A 23,874-nucleotide genomic window follows, 5' to 3' on the forward strand; every position below is an offset into this window, starting at 1 on the left:
AGAGTCCACAGAAGCTTCACCTTGGCTTCTTAGCCTTCCAGAGCCAAAGGCATCCCATATAAAAAAGATCTACCCAGTATCCAAATACATATCCTCAGGCTTAAGATGAAAAGACTATAGGAAACATGTTTGAAAAAGGAGTAAGAAAAAAATTTTTTAACAATGCTTTTCATCTTCCAACTAAAATATTTCCTTTTCTTATTATTTCTAGGATGCCTCTTTATCTCTGCCCAACTTATAATGTAATCAGTGAGATAACAGTGGGAAAAAGCGGAGACAAAGAGAAAAAAAATTACATAAAAATTCAAGAATTTTATTTTCAGCACCAAAGCATCTGCAGTTTTTCAGCCCCAAAGCATCTGCAGTTTTTCAGCCTTGCATGTCACAGAAGGTACTGAGGACTTTCATGATTTGCAAGGAAAAGGGGCTCTGAGGGCTCTGAGTAGCAAACGAAATGTGGAAGAATTAGGATGAATTTTCCAAATATATGGCCAAGGAGTCCAGGCTTCAGGTCCCTGAAACCCAGAGCAACCTAATTACCAAAGCCCAGGGGGGAGCAGCTCCTCCCTGTTTTCCAGCAGAACAGAGAGGTTATCCCCATAAAAGAACAATCTCTGTGGTCCAGCATGTGGGCCTCTTGCCTGTTTAGGATTAATAAATGAATTACCTACACTGTACCCAACCCACTTAGTGATTCTCTGGAAGGGCCAGTCCTTGAACTCAGTGTGTGACTTGGGAAACTCACTTAGCCACAGTTACCTCACTAGTAAATAGTGATGTGAGGCCAGGTAATTTCTGACATTCCATTGTACTTTCACATTCTTTGATTACTTTTCATATCTGCAGCTTGAGTGTTCCAGGTCAGATTGACACCCTAATCTAAAGTGTGTTTTAGGTAGGTCACCTATAATTATTTCTAAAAGCATTTTCTATAGCTCAGCCATGCATTTGTCTGCTTAATCTGAGGCTGATGATAACCAAGTAGATAGCTTAATAAAGCACAATTACTACTGATTTCTTCACTCAGCTGTCAGTCTCTGCACTGTGGCTTTGAAATGGGAAAGGGTAGTTGCAGGTACTATTTATTGGCTCCCAGCACCATTTCCTCTGCTTCCTTTTGACAGACCCTCATTTGGGAGCTTCTGCAGTATGCCCAGTTGGAATCATATAATCTCATTTTCTTTCATGATTGCATTATGGGGGTGAGCATATGATTCCATCCTAGTCAATGAAGCATAAGGAGAAGACTGCTGGGTATTCCTAGAGATGATTTTTCTCTCTGATGAAAGACAGAGGTATAAAAGGAGATGATCCTACCCTGACACCTCTTCCTTCCTGATTTTAGATTTTGTCCTCTGAGGACATAGTGTTTATAGCTGTTCTAGCTATTTAGCAACCTGAGAAAAGGCATGATTGAAATGTTGAAGATAACAAAGCTGAAAGGGAAGAGAAGTTAATGACATTATTGAGCAGCTAAATTGTCCCTGGAACCACTGAACTACAGATCTTTTGCTTTGTGAGAGTAATCAACCTCTATTACTTGTTTAAGACACTTTTATACAAGTATTCTTATACATACAGCCTAAGAGGCACTTTCTCATACAAGGGTCTAAGATGACTAAATGACATTGCTTTGAGGATGTGGATGCCTTCAGACCTCCCTCCTGGAGGAAACACACATCAATAAAATAAAGCACATATATGATAAACTGGAGCTCACATCATACTCAAAGGTGAAAAGCTGAAAGCATTTCCTCTAAGATCAGGAACAAGACAAGGATGCTCACTCTGCAACTGTTATGCAACATAGTATTGGAAGTGCAAGCCCCAGCAATCAGAAAAGAAGAAGAATTAAAAGGAATCCAAATTGGAAAGGAAAAAGTAAAATTGTCATTGTTTGCAGATGACATGATGGTATACATAGAAAAATACTAAACACACCTCAAGAAAACTACTAGTGCTCATCAATGAATTTGGTAAAGTTATGGGATACAAAATTAACATACAGATATCTGTTGCCTTTCTAAACACTAAAAAAATCAGAAGGAGAAATTAAGGAAATAATCCCATTTACCATGACATCAAAAATAGTAAAATTTCTAAGAATAAATCTATGTAAGGAGGTAAAAGACCTGTACGCTGAAAACAATAAGAGACCGATGAAAGAAACTGAAGACAACACAGATGGAAAGATATACAGTGTTCTCAGATTGGAAGAATCACTATTGTCAAAAATGACTATACTACTCAAGGCAATCTACAGATTCAATGCAATCATTATCAAATTACCAATGACATTTTTCACAGAACTAGAACAAAAATTTTTAAATTTGTATGGAAACACAAAAGACCCCAAATAGCCAAAGCAACCTTGAGAAAGAAGAATGCAGCTGGAGGAATCAGGCTCCCTGACTTCAGACTATACTACAAAGCTACAATAATCAAAACAGTAAGGTACTGGCACAAAAACAGAAATATAGATCAATGGAACAGGATCAAAAGCTCAGAAATAATCCCATGCACCTATGGGTAGATTAATTAATCTACCATAAAGGAAGCAAGAATACAAGATGGAGAAAAAACAGCCTCTTCAATAAGTGGTGCTGGGCAAACTGGACAGCTATATGTAAAGGAATGAAATTAGAACATTCTCTAATACTATATAGAAAAATAAACTCTAAACAGTTTAAAGACCTAAGTATAAGACCAGACATCAGAAAACTCCTGCAAGAAAACATAGGCTCTCTAACATATATCTCTTTGACATATATCACAGAAATATTTTTTTGGATCTCTCTCCTAAAGCAAAGGAAACAAAAGCAAAAACAAACAAATGGGACCTGATTAAACATAAAAGCTTTTGCACAGCAAAGGAAACCATCACAAAAAACAACATACTGAATGGGAGAAAATATGTGCCAATTATCTGACCAATAAGGAGTTAATATTCAAAATATATAAATAGCTCATACAACACAACATCAAATATCAAACAACCCGATTAAAAAATGGGCAGAAAAACTGAATAGACATTCTTCCAAAGAGGACACGCAGATGACCAACTGGCACAGGAAGAAAAGCTCAATTCTGTTAATCATTAGGCAAACGCAAATTAAAACCACAATTACCTCACACCTACCTGAATGGCTATCATCAAAAAGAACACAAACAGAGACCTTCAAGATGGTGGACAAGTAAGACGTGGAGATCACTTTCCTCCCCACAAATATATCAGAAACAAATCTACATGTGGAACAACTCTGACAGAACACCTACTGAAGGCTGGCAGAAGACCTCAGATTTCCCAAAAGGCAAGAAAATCCCCATGTACCTGGCTAGGGCAAAAGTAAAAAGAAAAAACAGAGACAAAATAGGGATGGGACCTGCAATTCTGGGAGGGACCTGTGAAGGAGGAAAATTTTCCACACACTAGGAAGGCTCCTCACTGGTGGGCACGGGGGGTGGGGGGGGGGAAGCTTCAGAGCCATGGAGAAGAGTGCAGCAACAGGGGTGCAGAGGGAAAAGCAGAGAGATTCCCTCACAGAGGATCAGTGCCAACCAGCACTCGGCAACCTGAGATGCTTGTCTGCTCACCTGCCAGGGCGGGTGGGGGCTGGGAGCTGAGGCTTGGGCTTCGGAGGTCAGATCTCAGGGAGAGGACTGGGGTTGGCTGCGTGAACACAGCCTGAAGGGGGCTAGTGCACCACAGCTAGCCAGGAGGGAGTCTGGGAAAAAGTCTGGATGTGCCGAAGAGGGAAGAGACCATTGTTATGGGGTGCAGGAGGAGAGGGGATTCCTCCTCTGAGTGTCCACAGAAGGCGGAGCGCTGCCTAAGTGATATCCAGAGAGGGGTGTGAGCAGTGGCTATCAGCTTGGACCCCAGAGACGGGCATGAAACACTAATGCTGCTGCCACTGCCACCAAGAATCCTGTGTGCAAGCACAGGTCATCACTACCCGCCCCACTACGGGAGCCTGAGCAGCACACCACTGCCAGGGACCTGTTATCCGGGGAAAATTTCCCAGGGAGAACACATGGCATGCCTCAGGCCGTTGCAATGTCAGGCCAGCCTCTGCCACCGCAGGCTTGCTCTGCATTCCAATTGTGACTAATCTACCCCTCCCTCTCCCCAGCCAAAGTGAGCAAGAGAGCCCTAATCAGCCGCTGTTTTCACATCCTCCTGTCTGGGCCAGGAACAGATGCCTGAGGGTAGCTTAAACAAGAGGCTGAGCCAAAACCAAAGCTGAACACCAGGAGCTGTGCAAACAAAGAAGAGAAAGGGAAATTTCTCTGTGCAGACTCAGGAGCAGAGAATTAAATCCCCACAATCAACTTGATAAACCCTGCATCTGTGGAATACCTGAATAGACAACAAATGTTCCCAAAATTGAGGCAGTGGACTTTGGGAGCAACTGTAGACTTGGGGTTTGCATTCTGTGTCTGTTTCTGGATTTATGTTTACCTCTGTTTAGTTTTTAGTGCTTGTTATCCTTGATGGATTTGTTTATTGGTTTGGTTGCTCTCTTTTCTTTTTTCATTTTTATTTATTTATTTCCTTTCTTCTCCTTTAGTGAGTGCATGTTTCTTTGTGTGATTTGTCTGCTTAGGTTTGCTTTTACCATTTGTACTAGGATTTTAACCATTATTTTTTTTGTTTGTTTTCTTTTTATGAGTGTGTGTGTGTGTGTGTGTGTGTGTGTGTGTGTGTATGTTTCTTTGTGTTATTTTGTCTGTTTAGTTTTGCTTTTACCATTTGGTTTGGGGTTCTATCTATTTTTTTCCCTTTTTTTTCTTCCTTACCTCCAGAACCATGTGGCTGGCAGGGTCTTGGTGCCCTAACCGGTTGTTAGCCCTGAGCCTCCGAGTTGGGAGAGCCAAGTCTGGAATATTGGACCACCAGAGACCTCCCGGTCCTATGTATAATCATTCAGCGAGAGCTCTCCAAGAGATTTCCATTTCAAAGCTAAGACCCAGCTCCACCCAATAGCCAGCAAGCTCCAGTGCTGGATGCCCCATGCCAAACAACTAGCAAGACAGGAACACAACACCAGCCATTAACAGACAGGTTGCCTAAAGTCATATTAAGTTCACAGACACCCCAAAACACACCACAGGATGCAGCCCACCCCAACAGAAGGACAACATCCAGCTCCACCCACAGAAAAGAAGCACCACTTCCCTCCACCAAGAAGCCTACAACACCCACTGAACAAACCTCATTCATTGGGAGCAGACACCAAAAACAACAGGAACTACAAACCTGCAGCCTGCAAAAAGGAGACCCCAAACACAGTAAGATAAGCAAAATGAGAAGACAGAAAAACACACAGCAGATGAAGGAGCAAGATAAAAACCCACCAGACCTAACAAATGAAGAGGAAATAGGCAGTCTACCTGAAAAAGAATTCAGAATAATGAGAGTAAAGATGACCCAAAATCTTGGAAATAGAGAAAATGCAAGAAACATTTAACAAGGACCTAGAAGAAATAAAGATGAAACAAGCAATGATGAACAACACAATAAAAGAAATTAAAAACACTCTAGATGAGGTCAATAGCAGAATAACTGAGGCAGAAGAACGGATAAGTGACCTGGAAGATAAAATAGTGGAAATAACTACTGCAGAGCAGAATAAAGAAAAAGAATGAAAAGAACTGAGGACAGTCTCAGAGACCTCTGGGACAACATTAAATGCACCAACATTCGAATTATAGGCGTTCTAGGAGAAGAAGAGAAAAAGAAAGAGACTGAGAAAATATTTTAAGAGATTATAGTTGCAAACTTCCCTAATATGGGAAAATAAATAGTTAATCAAGACCAGGAGGCACAGAGAGTCCCATACAGGATAAATCCAAGGAGAAGTACGCCAAGACACATATAAATCAAACTGTCAAAAATTAAATACAAAGAAAACATATTAAAAGCAGCAAGGGAAAAACAACAAATAACACACAAGGGAATCCCCATAAGGTTAACAGCTCATCTTTCAGCAGAAACTCTGCAAGCCAGAAGGGAGTGGCAGAACATATTTAAAGTGATGAAGGAGAATAACCTACAACCAAGATTACTCTACCCAGCAAGGGTCTCATTCAGATTTCATGGAGAAATTAAAACCTTTACAGAAGGGCAAAAGCTGAGAGTTCAGCACCACCAAACCAGCTTTACAACAAATGCTAAAGGAACTTCTCTAGGCAAGAAACACAAGAGAAGGAAAAGACCTACAATAACGAACCCAAAACAATTAAGAAAATGGGAATAGGAACATACATACAATAATTACCTTAAATGTAAATGGATTAAATGCTCCCACCAAAACACACAGATTGACTGAATGGATACAAAAACAAGACCCATATATATGCTGTCTACAAGAGACCCACTTCAGACCTAGAGACACATACAGACTGAAAGTGAGGGGATGGAAAAAGATATTCCACACAAATGGAAATCACAAGAAAGCTGGAGTAGCAATTCTCATATCAGACGAAATAGACTTTAAAATAAAGACTATTAGAAGAGAAAAAGAAGGACACTACATAATGATCAAGGGATTAATCCAAGAAGAAGATATAACAATTGTAAATATTTATGCACCCAACATAGGAGCACCTCAATACATAAGGCAAATGCTAACAGCCATAAAAGGGGAAATCTACAGTAACACAATCATAGTAGGGGACTTTAACACCCCACTTTCACCAATGGACAGATCATCCATAATAAAAATAAATAAGGAAACACAAGCTTTAAATGATACATTAAACAAGATGGACTGAATTGATATTTATAGGACATTCCATCCAAAAACAACAGAATACACATTTTTCTCAAGTGCTCATGGAACATTCTCCAGGATAGATCATATCTTGGGTCACAAAACAAGCCTTGGTAAATTTAAGAAAATTGAAATTGTATCAAGTATCTTTTCCAACCACAACGCTATGAGAGTAGATAACAATTACAGGAAAAGATCTGTAAAAAAAAAATACAAACACATGGAGGCTAAACAATACACTATTTAATAACAAAGTGATCACTGAAGAAATCAAAGAGGAAATCAAAAAATACCCAGAAACAAATGACAATGGAGACACGACAACCCAAAACCTATGGGATGCAGCAAAAGCAGTTCTAAGAGAGAATTTTATAGCAATACAATCCTACCTTAAGCAACAGGAAACATCTCAAATAAACAACCTAACCTTGCACCTAAAGCAATTAGAGAAAGAAGAACAAAAATACCCCAACTTAGCAGAAGGAAAGAAATCTTAATAATCAGATCAGAAATAAATGAAAATGAGATGAAGGAAATGATAGCAAAGATCAATAAAACTAAAAGCTGGTTCTTTGAAAAGATAAACAAAATTAATAAACCATTAGCCAGACTCATCAAGAAAAAAAGGGAGAAGACTCAAATCAATAGAATTAGAAACGAAAAAGGAGAAGTAACAACTGACACTGCAGAAATACAAAAGATCATGAGAGATTACTACAAGCAACTCTACGCCAATAAAATGGACAACCTGGAAGAAATGGACAAATTCTTACAAATGCACAACCTGCCGAGACTGAACTAGGAAGAAATAGAAAATATAAACAGACCAATCACAAGCACTGAAATTGAGACTGTGATTAAAAATCTTCCAACAAACAAAAGCCCAGGACCAGATGGATTCACAGGCAAACTCTTTCAAACAATTAGAGAAGAGCTAACACCCATCCTTCTCAAACTCTTCCAAAATATAGCAGAGGGAGGAACACTCCCAAACTCATTCTACGAGGCCACCATCACCCTCATACCAAAACCGGACAAGGATGTCACAAAGAAAGAAAACTACAGGCCAATATCACTGATGAACATAGATGCAAAAATCCTCAACAAAATACTAGCAAACAGAATCCAACAGCACATTAAAAGGATCATGCACCGTGATCAAGAGGGATTTATCTCAGGAATGCAAGGATTCTTCAATATATGCAAATCAATCAATGTGATACACCATATTAACAAATTGAAGGATAAAAACCACATGATAATCTCAATAGATGCAAAAAAAGCTTTTGACAAAATTTAACACCCATTTATGATAAAAACACTCCAGAAAGTAGGCATAGAGGGAACTTACCTCAACATAATAAAGGCCATATATGACAAACCCACAGTTAACATCGTTCTCGATGGTGAAAACTGAAACCATTTCCTCTAAGATAAGGAACAAGACAAGGCTGCCCACTCTCACCCCTGATATTCAACATAGTTTTGGAAGTTTTAACCAAAGCAATCAGAGAAGAAAAAGAAATAAAAGGAATCCAAATTGGAAAAGAAGAAGTAAAGCTGTCATTGTTTGCAGACGACATAATCCTATACATAGAGAATCCTAAAAATGCTACCAGAAAACTACTAGAGCTAATCAATGAATTTGCTGAGTAGCAGGTTAGAAAATTAATGCACAGAAATCTCTTGCATTTCTATACACTAATGATGAAAATTCTGAAAGAGAATTAAGGCAACACTCCCATTTACCACTGCCACAAAAAGAATAAAATATCTAGGAATAAACCCACCTCAGGAGACAAGAGACCTGTACTCAGAAAACAGTAAGACACTGATGAAAGAAATCAAAGACGATACAAACAGATTGGGTAATAAAACATGTACTTGGATTGGAAGAATCAACATTGTGAAAATGACTATACTACCCAAAGCAATCTACAGATTCAATGCAATCCTTATCAAACTACAATAGCATTTTTCACAGAACTAGAAAAAAAATTTCACAATTTGTGTGAAAACAAAAAAGACCCCAAATAGCCAACGCAATCTTAAGAAAAACGGAGCTGGAGGAATTAGGCTACCTCACTTCAGACTATACTGTGAAGCTACAGTCATCAAGACAGTATGGTACTGGCACAAAAACAGAAATATAGATCAATGGGACAGGACAGAAAACTCAGAGATAAACCCACACACATATGATCACCTTATATTTGATAAAGGAGGCAAGAATATACAATAGAGAAAAGACAGCCTCTTCAATAAGTGGTGCTTGGAAAACTGGACATCTACATGCAAAAGAATGAAATTAGAAAACCTTCTAACCCCATACACAAAAATAAACTCAAAATGTATTAGAAACCTAAGTGTAAGGCCAGACACTATAAACCTCTTAGAGGAAAACATAGGCAGAACACTCTATGACATAAATCACAGCAAGATCCTATTTGACCCACCTCCTAGAGGAATGGAAATAAGAACTAAAATAAACAAATGGGACCTAATGAAACTGAAAAGTGTTTTCACAGCAAAGGAAGCCATACAGAAGATGAAATGAAAACGCTCAGAATGGGAGAAAATATTTGCAAATGAAGCAACAGACAAAGTATTAATCTCCAAAATATACAAGCAGCTCAGTATCAGAAAAACAAAGAACCAAATCTAAAAATGGGTAGGAGACCTAAATAGACATTTCTCCAAAGAAGACGTACAGATGGCCAAGAAGTACATGAAAAGCTGCTCAACATCACTAATTATTAGAGAAATGCAAATCAAAACAACAGTGAGGTATCACCTCACAGCAGTCAGAATGGCCATCATAAAAAAAATCTACAAACAATAAATGCTGGAGTAGGTGTGGAGAAAAGGGTACCCTCTTGCACTGTTGGTGGGAATATAAATTGATACAGCCACTGTGGAGAACAGTATGGAGGTTCCTTAAGAAACTAAAAATAGAATTACCATATGACCCAGCAATCCCACTACTGGGCATATATCCTGAGAAAACCATAATTCAAAAAGAGTCACGTACCACAATGTTCATTGCAGCTCTATTCACAATAGCCACCACATGGACGAAACCTAAGTATCCATCGAGAGATGAATGGATAGAGATGTGGCACATGTACATAATGGAATATTAGCCATAAAAAGAGACGAAATTGAATTATTTGTAGTGAGGTGGATGGACCTAGAGTCTGTCATACAGAGTGAAATCAGACAAAGAGAAAACCAAATACCATATGCTAACACATATATGGTATCTAAAAAAAAAAAAGGTTCTAAAGAAGCTTGGGGCAGGACAGGAATAAAGACACAGACATAGAGAATGGACTTGAGGGCTCGGTGGGGGGAAGGGTAAGCTGGGATGAAGTGAGAGAGTAGCATGGGCACATATACGCTACCAAATATAAAATAGATAGTGGGAAGCAGCTGCATAGCACAGGGATATCAGTTTAGTGCTTTGTGACCACATATGGGGGTGAGATAGGGAGGGTAGGAGGGAGACGTAAGAGGGAGGGGATATGGGGATATATGTATACATACAGCTGATTCACTCTGTTATACAGCAGAATCTAACACAACATTGTAAAGCAATTATACTCCAATAAAGTTGTTAAAAAAATAAATTTTTAAAAAACACAAAAAATTTTGACAAGTATGTGGAGAAAAAGGAACCCTCCTACACTATTGGTGAGAACATAATTGGTGTAGCTGCTGTGGAAAACAGTACGGAGGTTTCGCCAAAAATTTAATATAGAGTTACTATATGACCCAGAAATTCTACTCCTGCATATATATCCAAAAAAAAAATGAAAACAGTAATTCAAAAAGATACATACACTCCAATGTTCATGACAGCATTGTTTACAATTCTCAAGATATGAAAGCAGCATTGTGTCCATCAACAGAAGAATGGATAAAAAAGATGTGATATGTATACACACACACACACACACACACACACACACACAATGGAATACTACTCACCCATAAAAAGAATGAAATCTTGCCATTTGCAACAAATTGGACTTGGAGGATATCATGCTAAGTGAAAGAAGTCAGACGAAGATAAGTACTGTAGGATATCACTTATATGTGGACTATTAAAAAAAACTAGGGAATATAACGAAAAAGAAACAGATTTACAGACATAAAGAACAAACTAGTGGTTACCAGGTGGGAGGGCGAAGTGGGTAGGTGCAAGATAGGACAAGGGGACTAAGAGGTACAAACTATTATGTATAAGATAAATAAGCTACAAGGATGTATTCTAAAACGCAGGAAATACAGTCAGTATTTTGTAGTAACTATTAATGGAATATAACCTTTTAAACTATGAATCACTATGTGGTACACCTGTAACTTATGTATTATTGTACATCAATTATAATTCAATAAAAAAAGTATAAATAAATATTATGAAATATTTTTAAGATTTCACTTCTACAACGGTGTCGAGAGATATAAACCACAAAATTCTTTGTCATCCTCAATTATTTAAGAATACAAAGAGTTCCTGAGACCAAAGAGCTTGAGAATCACTGGTTAAGACTTAATCAAGACCCATCCACTATAACTAGCAATGTCATTAGACTTCCTAGAAGCATAAGGATCTCCAGTTTACAGCAGGATACATGAATACATCTAGAGTTCTGTTAGTCAGGAAAAAGGGAGCATCTGATACAATTATAGCTGTAACTTTCTCCTCCGTCTAGTATGTACTGCAATGTGTTGGTTGCCATTTGAGTAATTACTATGAGTGCCTTTGTGACATGGCAGCTCTCAGTCTCTGATTTCTATGCTCTGCACCTGTGTTCTCCTAACTCCACCCCATGAGTGCGCTCACTCCCCCATGATGAGTCCCTTTACCTGTCCTGGCTCTGTAGTCTGATGTTTGGAAACAAGTTGAGTAAGGCACTGGGCTCCTCTTATAGCACTAGAGGACTGGCATCATCAGGCCATGATCATGGTTGGTAATTCTTGGTCTCACTGCAGCCAGAGGGGAAAAGTGTGAGAATAAAGAACTGAGAAACATTCATAAACACAGTTGCATTTAGGGAGTGGTGGCTTTAAATTTTCTTTATAGCAGGAGCTTAGGAGCAGTAACCTGGTTGGAAAGGAGAGTCTGTGACATTTGCTCTGAAACTACATTTGCCAAGCAAGCATGCAATTGATGTTTTTAATCTGTGCTTTATATCACAGATAAATAAAAAGAGAAAAGCTTGGTAAAGATGCTTTAATTCACACATTACTTCAGGTTTAGAAAATGATAACTGTCTATTTTAAATAAAAAGCCCCCAAGGAGTGATTTGGGTGCAGAGCAATTGATTGAGAAGTTAAAAGGGGAGTCTCCTATTCCTAACGCATTCTTGGGCAACACCTCTGCCTTGAAATTAAGGAAGGAAAGGGTCCAGGGAATAAGGTACAATTGATTCCTAAGTCAGAGATGCTAAATAAATAATAATACTTAGAGTAACATGGGGGGAGGTGAACAATTTCTGCTCCTTTTGGTACCTGAGCAACAGGAAAAGTGTGGCAGGCATCAGGGGAAAAAGAATAAACTTTGGTTGGGGACTTAGCTAAAAGGAAATTTCTGCCTGCTTCCAAGATGCAGCAAATGGTTTAATAGAGTCCTAGCAAATGCTGAAGAGGGAGAGGATATATGTATACATATAGCTGATTCACTTCATTGTATAGCAGAAACTAACACAACATTGTAAAGCAATTATACTCCAATAAAAAAATAAATAACTGGGAAAAAAAGGAATACCACACACAATACTCTGTGTCGTCACTTGGGAAAAGGATTTAGTAACAGGAGTTGGGGTAAGGGAAAGACATGATGCCTGAGTTTGCTCAGGACTTATCAGTATCAATATAAAAGTCCTCCACCTAACATTTGATACATTTATTAGATAATCCCATCAATTAACATATGTAATATAATATTATGCTGAGAGCTCTTGTCTTCAGTTTCAGATATTCCCAAGAGTTTCCCAGGAAGCCATTGGAGAATGGTACGTCATCCAACAATATTCTGTGAAATTGATTATCTGGGAAACTCATTACAAATCTCATGGAGCAGTGAACGACAACTTAGTAACATAACAAAAATTATACCTCCTGTCTGTGTAGCGTTTAACTCTTTACAAAGCATCCTTATTCTCTGTCATCCTCACAACATCTAGCATGACATTACCTCATGTTATCTTAAAAACAATGTGCAAAATAAGCTTTATCTGCCTTTGAGATATAGGGAAATTGAGGCTTATACAGTATTTTTTTCTTTTTTCTTTTTGCGGTACGTGGGCCTCTCACTGTTGTGGCCTCTCGGAGCACAGGCTCCGGACGCACAGGCTCAGAAGCCATGGCTCACGGGCCCAGCTGCTCCGCGGCATGTGGGATCTTCCCGGACCGGGGCACAGAACCCATGTACCCTGCATCGGCAGGCGGACTCTCAACCACTGCGCCACCAGGGAAGCCCAAGGCTTACACAGTTTTAAACAATTTGCCCCCAATCCGTGAACAAGTAGGTGCAGGAACATAATTTGAACCCAGGTATGCTAAATTCCACTTTCACGTTCTTCCGCGACATCACAGCTGCCTGCTTCTTGCAAACTTGCCCTACTACATCCAGAAATATGAACGTAGCTTCCAAAGTCATCTAACTTGCTCGCTTCATGACACTCATGTTTTAATATCAAGATTCTCCCTCCTCTCCACCTTCCTCTGGCACTCTGTTGTGCCCATCTGGTAGCACTTATCACTCACTGTCTTGAAGAGCTGGTGCTGTGTACCATGCTTTATCTCCTCTGTACCATGCTTTATCTATCCTCTGAGGGAGGATAGTGACTGGCCTCATAGACCCTTGTTTTCTTCCAGAGCCTAGCTCAGTGCCGGGCCCATGGTAGGAGTGTAGTAAATCCTTGATCCTGGTTGATGAAATGCTCCAATTACTGCTTTGAAGTGAGTGCCGGGATGGTTTCATAAGAAACTCACCCTGACAGCAAATCAATTATCCTGTGCAATTGTCTCTTTCAACTGAACACAGATTTGATCCTACAGAATATGCCTAAATTCAGCGAGGCCAACCAGTGTTCCCAGCCCATTGGGATCATTGTGGCCATTCTGGGAAGACAACGAGATCCACTGCCCAGGTCCCTCTCAGGGAAGGACTTGATGCCCCAACTGCTGGCAGTGCTGTCATAAGACACAGCTTCAGCCCCTTCAGGGACGGAACTTGACTGCCCTTGCTCCAGGTACACCTTATCCCTGACTGGAGTTACAAAGGTCTGGCCATCTCAACTCAACCGAGGTCAACGCTGAAGGGCCATTTCTACTTGAGAGCTCCCTGTGGGGTCAGCTGAGGCTGTCACTGGACCAGCATGCAGCTCAGCCTTGCCCTCTGTTCAACCTTCCTTCCTCTCCTCCCCTTCTCAGGTGTGCATCTCAAGTGCTCTCCTTAATAAGCGGCCTGCACATAAACTGCATCTCAGAGTCTGCTTCCTAAGTTCCAAACCTGCATCCTAATTTTTTCCATGATGTGAAACAAATTCAAAACAGGTTCCAGAGGCTCTTCCTTCTTTCTAAATTCACCTTGTGCAATTATAGCCAGCCTGGGTATTGCTTGCTCTCCTTTTCTGTACGTTAAAAGTAGCTTTTCTCTGATTATATTAATACAGACCCAATATAATTCTAACAAAACATAAAAATAAACAAGAGAAGTTATATGAATATTATCATAATTGCCTTTAATGCTTCGGCAACTAGCCTATCATACGTTTCTTTACATATACATACATATATAGTTTTCCAAGATTTGGAACATAAATGCCATTTCTTTGTAATCATAGACCCCGTATATACTGTGCGTAGACCTACAACATATATTACGCAAACTTTTGATTTTACCTACTGTTCCCTCCTGTTGCTCCCCACTTTTTTCTACAAGCCCTAGACACACCACAGGTAAGTAATGTTAGTTACTCAGTGAGTCTCTTCATATTGACTTCTCCACGCTCATATACTTACTTACATACACATCTGTGCATAGAGATGAGGTATTTTTGCCACTGTTTCTTTTTCCGCAATGGAATCATCTATTCTCCTGTGTCTTGCTATTTCACTTAATGTACCATGGAAATTTCTCCAAGTAAAATAGATTTCTCTTGTGGCATTATATTCCACCAAATAAATGTACAAGTTAAACAAATATTTGCACCCTATTTTTTATGAATATTTACATTGTTTCTAGATTTTTACCCCCTCAGTGTTGTAATAAACATCCTTGTACTACTGCTTCTACTTCTAAGATATAATTATAGACAGATATCACATACAGAGAGATTTCTTTCCAAAAACGGTGTAAAAATTCACATTCCCTCAAATACTTGAGTGTACCCCTTTCTCTTGCAATCCCACAGTAGGTATTATCACTTTCTAGACTTTCTGACAATCTGATGATTATATATTTATGTTTCACATTGATTTGCATTTCCCTAGCCACTAGAGAAATCAATGTTTTTCATATATTTATTGGCTGTTAGATTTGCAGGTTTTGATCCTCTCCATGTTTTCTATTTGTGACCTAGATCTCTACTTATAAATTGTTTATTACTAGCCTTCTCAGTATTTTCAACTTTAAGTGGGAGGATATTTGTGAGTTGGACATGAATAGTACTAAGAACAGGGAGGTAGGAATCGGGGGGCTGATTTGGGACAATGAGCTGAGAAAGAAAATATCATTGTTGAGCTACTGCTTTGCCCACATTAACGGATTCTATTTTCTCAATATCACTGAGAAGTTGGTATTATTATCTCCCATTTTACATAGGAGGAAACTGAAGCTCGGAATTTTTCAGGAGCCTCTTAAAGTCACTCAGGTACCGATTCATAGCTGGAACTCTGGGAGCCAGAATTCATGTTCTACCACTGTTCAGCACTGCTCCCCCCCATACTGGCAATTTCATAGGCATGTATTCACACCCACTCCACATAAGGCATAAAGTCCTGCATAAGCTTCTCATGCTCTCTCTACAGGGTTAGGACAGTAGGTCCTGGGGCACAAGGGTGATAGATCAAGAGATAGTCCAGTATTTCATAAGATTGAAGGGGTATGAGAAAGGATTTATTTGTTAAAATTATGTATTATATGAGGCTGCTATGATTTTAGAAACCCCCATTTTTGAATGGGACTTTCTCAGGAAACTATTGTACTGCCAAAGCTTTTTTTTTTTTTTTTTTTTTTTTAAGAGTAATGACGTAGATATTGGTGTTTTAGGAATTGATTTTTCCTAATTTGTTGAGTTATCCATCTGTATTCTCTTGTAGTTCACTGAACTCCCTTAAGACAAATATTCTGAATTCTTTATCAGGAAATTCCTGGCTCTCCATTTCTTTAGGGTCAGTTGCTGGAGGTTTGTTAGTTTCCTTTGGTAAACTAATCATGTTTGCCTGAGCCTTCATGATCTGTGTAGCCTTGCCTTGGTGTCTATGCATTTGAAGGAGCAAACACTTCCTCCTGTCTTTTCAGCAGGTAAAGAACTTCTCCTGCTGGGTCCCCTGACTGATGGGATAGCCTCTGGGATCTCAGTCAAGCGAGGCTGGCCCCAGGCCACAAGGCTGCTCTTAGTTCAAAGTTGGGTTCCAGGTTGGCAGGCCTGTTACCGGAAGCATGGATAGGTGTGGCTCCCACTGGGTCCTGGATGAGCAGGACTGGGCCTGGGTCACACGGCTGCTTCAGGATCGTCAGTGGCCAGTTAGGCTGTTTGGGAGAGCTGTGTCTCCTGTCGGGTGCTCCTAAGGGCACGACTGACTCTGGACTAGCAGTAGAGTGGTCCTGAAGCCAGGTCACAGGGCTGCTTCAGAATCTATGGTGGGGAGTAGGGCTATCCACATGCAAAAGAGTGAAGTTGGACCCTTACTTATATCATACACAAAAATCAACTTAGATTAAAGACTGAAATGCAACACCTGAAATCATACAACTCCTAGAAGAAAACATAGGGGAAAAGCTCCTTGACGTTGATCTTGGCAATGATTATTTGGATATGACACCAAAAGCACAGGAAACAAAAACAAAAATAAACAAGTGGGACTACATCAAACTAAAAATTTCTGCACAGCAAAGGAAACAATCAACAAAACGAAAAGGCAACTTACAGAATGGGAGAGAATATTTGCAAACCATATACCCTATAAGGAGTTAACATTCAAAACATATAAAGAGCTCATACAACTCAATAGCAAAAAAAAAAAACAAAAAAAAACCCCCCAAAAAACAACAAAAAAAACGCAACAACTCAATTCAAAATTGGCAATGGACCTGAATAGACACTTTCCAAAGACGACAAATGGCCAACAGGTATATTAAAAGATCATCAATATCACTAATCATCAGGGAAAGGCAAATCAAAACCACAATGATATCATCATAAGTTTGTTTTCTATGTCTGTGAGCAAACTTATGGTTACAAAAGGGGAAAGCGAGGAAGGGGAGTGATAAATTAAGATTACAGATACCAACTACAGTATGTAAAATAGATAAGTAACAAAGATTTACTATATAGCAGAGAGAACTCTATTCAGTATCCTGTAATAATCTATAATGGAAAATAATCTGAAATATATATATATGTAAATGAATCGCTTTGCTGTACACCTGAAAGTAACAATATTGTAAATCAACTATACTTCAATTAAAAAAAAATACAGTTGTTATGGCCTCACACTTATTAGGATGGCTCTTATCAAAAAGTCAAAAAGTAACAAGAGTTGGTGAAGATGTAGAGAATAAGGAATACTTGTGCACTGTTGATGGGAATGTAAATTGGTACAGCCACTATGGACAGCAGAATTAAGTTTCCTCCAAAAATCAAAAATAAAACTGCCAAATGATTCAGTAATCCCATTTCTGGGTATATATCCAAAGGAAATGAAATCAGTATCTCAAAGAGATATCTGCACTCCCATTTTCTTTTTTTCTTTTTTTTTTCTTTCTTTTTTTTTTTTTTTTTGCTGTATGCGGGCCTCTCACTGTTGCGGCCTCTCCCATTGCGGAGCACAGGCTCTGGACGCGCAGGCTCAGCGGCCATGGCTCACGGGCCCAGCCGCTCCGCGGCATGTGGGATCTTCCCGGACCAGGGCACGAACCCGTGTCCCCTGCATCGGCAGGCGGACTCTCAACCACTGCGCCACCAGGGAAGCCCCGCACTCCCATTTTCGTTGCGGCATTATTCACAATAGCTAAGACATGGAAACGGCCTACATGTCCATTGACAGATGAATGGATAAGGAAAATGTTACGTATACATATATTATTCAGCCACAAGAAAGAAGGAAATCCTGCCATTTGTGACCACATGGATGAACCTAGAGGACCTTATGCCGCATGAAGTAAGCCAAACAGAGAAAGACAAATATTGCATGATCTCACTTGTTTATGGAATCTAAAACCAAACCAAACCAAACTCATAGAAACAGAGAGTAAAAGAATGGTTACTGGGGGCTGATGGGGTGAAGGAAATGGGAGCTATTGTTCAAAGAGTAAAAGCTTTCAGTTATACAATGAATACGTTCTGGAGACTTAATATACAGCATGGTGACTATAGTTAATGATGTATTATATACATGAAAGGTGCTAAGAGAGTAGATCTTAAATTTTCTAACCACACAAAAAATGTAACTATGTGAGGTGATGGATATGTTAATTAGCTTGATTGTAGTAGTTATTTCAATATACATACTTGTAAATACATATGTTTCAAAATATATATATACTTGTCAAAACATCACATTGTACACTTTAAATATATACAGTTTTTATTTGTCAATCATACTTCAATAAAGCTGGAAAAAAGGAATTGATTTTTATAGGTTCAGTCACTTAATTTGGATGTGTCATCCTTCTTTCTTGTACTACCTTGTGATGTCTTATTCAACAAACCTGACAACAGGTCATAATGACTCTAATAATAATTATTATCATTAAAATTATAATGGCGGTACTGACCCTAATTCTATTCATACGAGATTTTACTAGCAGTAGTTGTTATTTTAGCAGTGGTTCTCTGGGCCAGCCACTTTCTCATGTGCTTTAACAAGTATTGCTTCATTTAAATGTAAGTGCAGACGAAGTCCCATACATTAGTCACACTAAACCCAAGGAAAAGAAGGACAAGTATGATACATTTAAATCATCCTCTGTGCTGTCTACCACAGTCTTCAACCCCTAAAGCTTTCTGTCCCACCTTGTGGGTCACTGTTGGATCGTCTTACTGGCTCCTCTTGCAAGTAGAGAGAGAGAGTGACACATGGGAAAAGTTGCCATGAGTAGGTTGCTTGCATACGTTATCTTGGAAAACCTCATGTCTGTTCATCAATCTCTGCACCACAGGGAGGGTAAGAAACGAAACGTGCTTGGCTCCAGCTCCCAGTACTTGCATTAGGAAATTATTGTCTGGTTGCTTAGAAGTCCATCTGCTCCTGCTGGGTATTGCCGCATTTGGAGGTCTAAAACCCGTAAGTCATACCAAGCACTGCCAAGGACCCAGAGTCACTGTAGCAGGGGTGATTAGGTATCCATGCAGGAAACAGGCTGCAGGAGGAGATGACTTTCAGAGCTCTGATTTTTTCACCCCGCATGACCTATGGCACACTAAAAAGAGAGGATGCACGATTTACCAAGAACTGTTTTTGTACAGCTCATGTATTTCTCCACTGCAGTGTAATTGTAGGTCTTTACACTCTGCTTTCTACATTAAAAAGGGAACTGTGGGGCTTTCAGTGGAATGATTAGTATAAATATTTGATTAACATGCTTTCCTGAACTGGGAAAGACATAGGTCAGCACTCTGGGGCTTCTCTGTTATGCTGGGCAGACCGGTGCCTATGATTTTGCTCATGGATGAAACGCTCACCTTGGGAGACAGAGTAGAAACCAGGGAAGAACTCTGGGTTGGGGATCCTTCTCCTGGCTTCTCCAGTGATTTCTTGTCTTGTGTTCACTAAGTGGCTTAATTTTTCTGAAAGCTGAAAGTCACAAATATACTATAACATGCTGTTAACCTTTCAAATCAACTGCATAGATTCTTCCTCGATGTGGCAGTTCCATTTCGCTTGTCCTCATTCAATGCCCTTTGCTGGTTGCTAAGACATGCCTGCCACACATCTTTTATACAGCAACGTTCATTCTTTTCCTCAGGTAGGAATTCATACGGTGTACCATTTCTTTGCTAGAGTGTAGGTACTCAAGCTCTGCCCCAGCACGTGATAACATCAAGTCAGAAAAAAACTCTTGTTCCCACTTTCCATGAGCTATTCTGTGATCCCCTTAGGCTCATGAGTACTGAGGGTGTTTCAATACTACATAGAATATAACTGGAAAATTAGCAGGTGGCGTTACCAAAGTGCAGAAAGAGTCCTGTATCTGACCTCAGAGTGGCAATCTGCCCAGGCAAGTTATCGCAGGAAAAGTGATGCTGAGACTGGTCCTCTAATCTGGGCATTGACTATCATGCATCACTGTGTCAATGCCCACTTCAGCTTTCCATTTCCCTGTTCATGCAAAAGGAGCTATGAGACCCTGTCCAATTCCAACCCCCCCAGTGGTGCTCTTGGGTGTCAGCTAACTTCCACTCTAAACATTTTTCCTACATTCTGTTTCTCCTTCAGAGTTTCTACACTAGACCATTGACGATGGGTCCCAAAATGCAAAAGGGAAAATTCCACCTGCTATCCAGGACCTCACAACTTCCAGACACTTCTTTTAAAACACAAATGAAGCTGGGTATAAGCCTACCCTGATGCAAAGGTGGATGACTATTTCTCTTAGCCATCCAAACTACTAAGTAGTATTTTTACTTTGGACAAAGCATTAGTGCCTTCTGAATGTTGGGAGATAAGACCTGCCTTACCAGATTGTGGTGAGAATTCAATGAGATGATGCTAGCAAATGAGGATGACAAAAAGCAATTCGAAATGCTTTATCAATTGTAAAATTGTGGCACCAATATTAAGTGTCATGTCATTATTCTTAGTAATAATTTATGTTTAATTTAGTTTATGCATAAATGAAAGTTAGATGAGTTTCCCAACATAATTAATTTTTAGAGCTACTGTTGAGTGATTCTCAGCATTCCTGGGACTATCTGAAACATAAGGCAAGAGTTCTCAGCCAAGTTATATTAAGAGGTGAAATTAATAGAAACTATTATATATGTGTGTGTATCTCAAGCATTAAGTGGGTAAATGTCACATAGGCATGAAATTCAGTCTGAAATACCGAGACTGAGAAACACTGCCTTCATACCAAATCCCTGTTAGAGTCAGGCTTTCCTCAAAGGTCCACGTGAGTTCTTAGGGGTGCCTTTGCTTCCATTTCCAGCTTATGAACATTTTCTAGAACTCCATTAAACCTGCTGAATCATGGATGCAGACAGAAATTAATTTCCTCTGAGCTGGGCCTCTGGAAGAGGTATTTCTCCTCCTGAGTCCACCTCTATCCCACTCCCGCACCTGTGCACAGTGATCACTGGCAGTTTCTGTACTCCCCTCCTTCCATGGAAACACTGTCGGCGGTTACTGATCATCCAATTTACCCCCTCCCTAAGACCTTCTCTAAATTTGCCAGGGAGAGGGAAATTACTCCTTGTTTGTATTTTTGCAATTATTTTTCAACTTTGGTATCATCTATTCTGCCTTGATAGTCACTTTTCCCCAGTTGGTCTTCAGTGGTCCTCAAGGACCACTGAGTTTCCATGGTGCCTTGTTGTCATCATGTTGCAGATTAAACAGCATCAGTGTAGCAAGTTGAACCCATAGTTGGAAGAAGTTAATGAAGCTTCCCCAAAATATATGGGTCACTCCCCCAAAGTTATATATTTGAAGAATCTGACTCATGACCTATGTGATCTATATAAGCAGAAACATTTCCTAACAGAAATTACCATACCACAGTTTTATTTTTCCCTGAGACACAAAGCATGATAAATAATGTAATTTAGTACAATATAATGCAAAGAACAGAACATTATTCACAAGAAACAACATATTGCTTAGCAGCTGACAAGAATTACTAGGAGACTTCCTGCAACAGCAATCTACATGAGCAATAACCAAAGAATATAGCTCTTTCTTCACCAGATGGCCAATATATACTAATTCAGCTCCACGAGCGAAATCAGAATCATAGAAAATCATTTAATACAACCACTCAGCAGTGCTTCTCAGACTTCAGTCTGCATAGGAATCACTGAAAGAGCTTGCTAAAAATTCAGATCCCTTCACCCCAGCCCCAGAGATGCTGGGCAGGTGGACATAAAGTTAGAGACTAAGAAAATGCCTGTTTAATGTGCACACCAGGGAACGCTGATGCAGTTAGCCCACAGACCACACTTGAAGCAACGTTACTTCTACATGACATGAAAAAATTGCATTTCAGAAATACAAATGTGTGGGCCCAAGGTCAAAGAGCCACTTATCAGCAGAACAGGACAAGTAATCATTAATACTGCTACTACTACTACTACTAATGATGATGATGATAATAAGGGGGGAGTAGGAGGGGAAGGAGAAGAAGAAATTGTTAAATGTTTTATGGAAGATTAGAAACAAATCTCATGCCTCCCACGCAGGAGGGAGTCCCATCCATCCTTATCTCTTACTTCCTTATGTACCTTTCCTCAGCATGAAGGCATCTTTAAAATATTTATTGAGTATCTACTATAACTAAGACACAAAGAGTAAAATGTTTAAAGACAGAACCTGGTCTCATCCCTCATGGAGCTTACAGTATATAAGTATTTATAGGAACAAGGAAGTATATAGAATAAAAACAATGAAAGAAATGATTTGGCTAAAGAAAAAAGTCCTTAAGGATCCACTCAATATTTACGGAATTGGTGTAACGATAGTGAGGAAAGGTATTTCACATAACCACTTATCCATTTATTCCTTTATTCCACAAATATTTACTGAGTACTTATTTTGTGCCAAGCACTATGCTAGGCATCAGGGATGCAGCAGAAAATACAAAAGATGAGGTCCCTGACTTCTTGAAGGGTGATTTCTAATGGACTGAGAAATAGATAATGATTAAGCCACATAACTAAGCAATATAACGATACACTAAGAAAAGCACTCCAAAGGAAATAAATAGGACAATGCAATAGGGTAAGAGGAGGAAGGGGCAGAGACAGTTTCAACATGATTGCCAGGGAAAGCCCCTGAAGGGACATGACATTCTATCTGACACCTAAAAACCACACAGGAACCCACTATGCAAAGATCTGGTAAAAGAACCTCCCAGGCAAAGGGAGTAGCAAGTGCAAAGTCCTGGAGATGGGAGTGAGCTTGTAGTAGAGGAAGGCCAATTTGACATCTGATGGGAGGGTAGAGAGTGAAAAGGAAAGTGGTATGACATGAGGACTGAGCTGCAGCCTGGAGTGAGGACCTATGGGGACATGCAGGCCACAGTAAGGAGTTTGAACTTTATACAAAGGGCAATGGTCAGCCATTAAGAACAGAGATTAGATTACTCAATTTGTACTTTCCACTCACTGGATAAAGTGTGAAGAATGAACTGAAGGGGAGGATGAACATAAGGAGAAAAACAAGTTTAAAAACTGCTACTTGTTCGAGGATGTTTTATGCTTAAAGGGGAAGGAAGGCTATTCACCAGAAACGAGGAAGAGAGATAGAGGTGTACCCTGGGGACACTGATTTTCATTTTAAGTAGCTTTGACTGTGTGCGCAAGTCCTCTTGGCCTAGACAATTCAGCACAGACTGCCCAGCCTGGCAACCAAGAACATCCACCTCATGTCCCAGGCAAACTGTTGCAGTTATCTTGCCCACCTGCCTACCAACAAGATTGAACTGCCTGTTCTCTAATTAGCCTTTCCCTGTCCAGTGCCATGTTTATCCTCATTTTATTCCCTTCCATCTCAGTTTGTTCTTGCCCAAGCTCTCTTTGTCTAAACTTGAGGCCTTACAAATGTTTCCTCCTTCATAAAACTTTTTCTCTCATTCCGATGCAATCTCTTTCTCCTTGGAAAACACATTTCAGTTCACAGTTATGCCCAACATTACTGCAAGTTA

The sequence above is a fragment of the Aethalodelphis obliquidens genome, unplaced genomic scaffold, assembly GCF_003676395.1.
Source record: "Aethalodelphis obliquidens isolate GAN/ISIS:26980383/991018 unplaced genomic scaffold, ASM367639v1 scaffold11, whole genome shotgun sequence".
Lineage (NCBI taxonomy): Eukaryota > Metazoa > Chordata > Mammalia > Artiodactyla > Delphinidae > Aethalodelphis > Aethalodelphis obliquidens.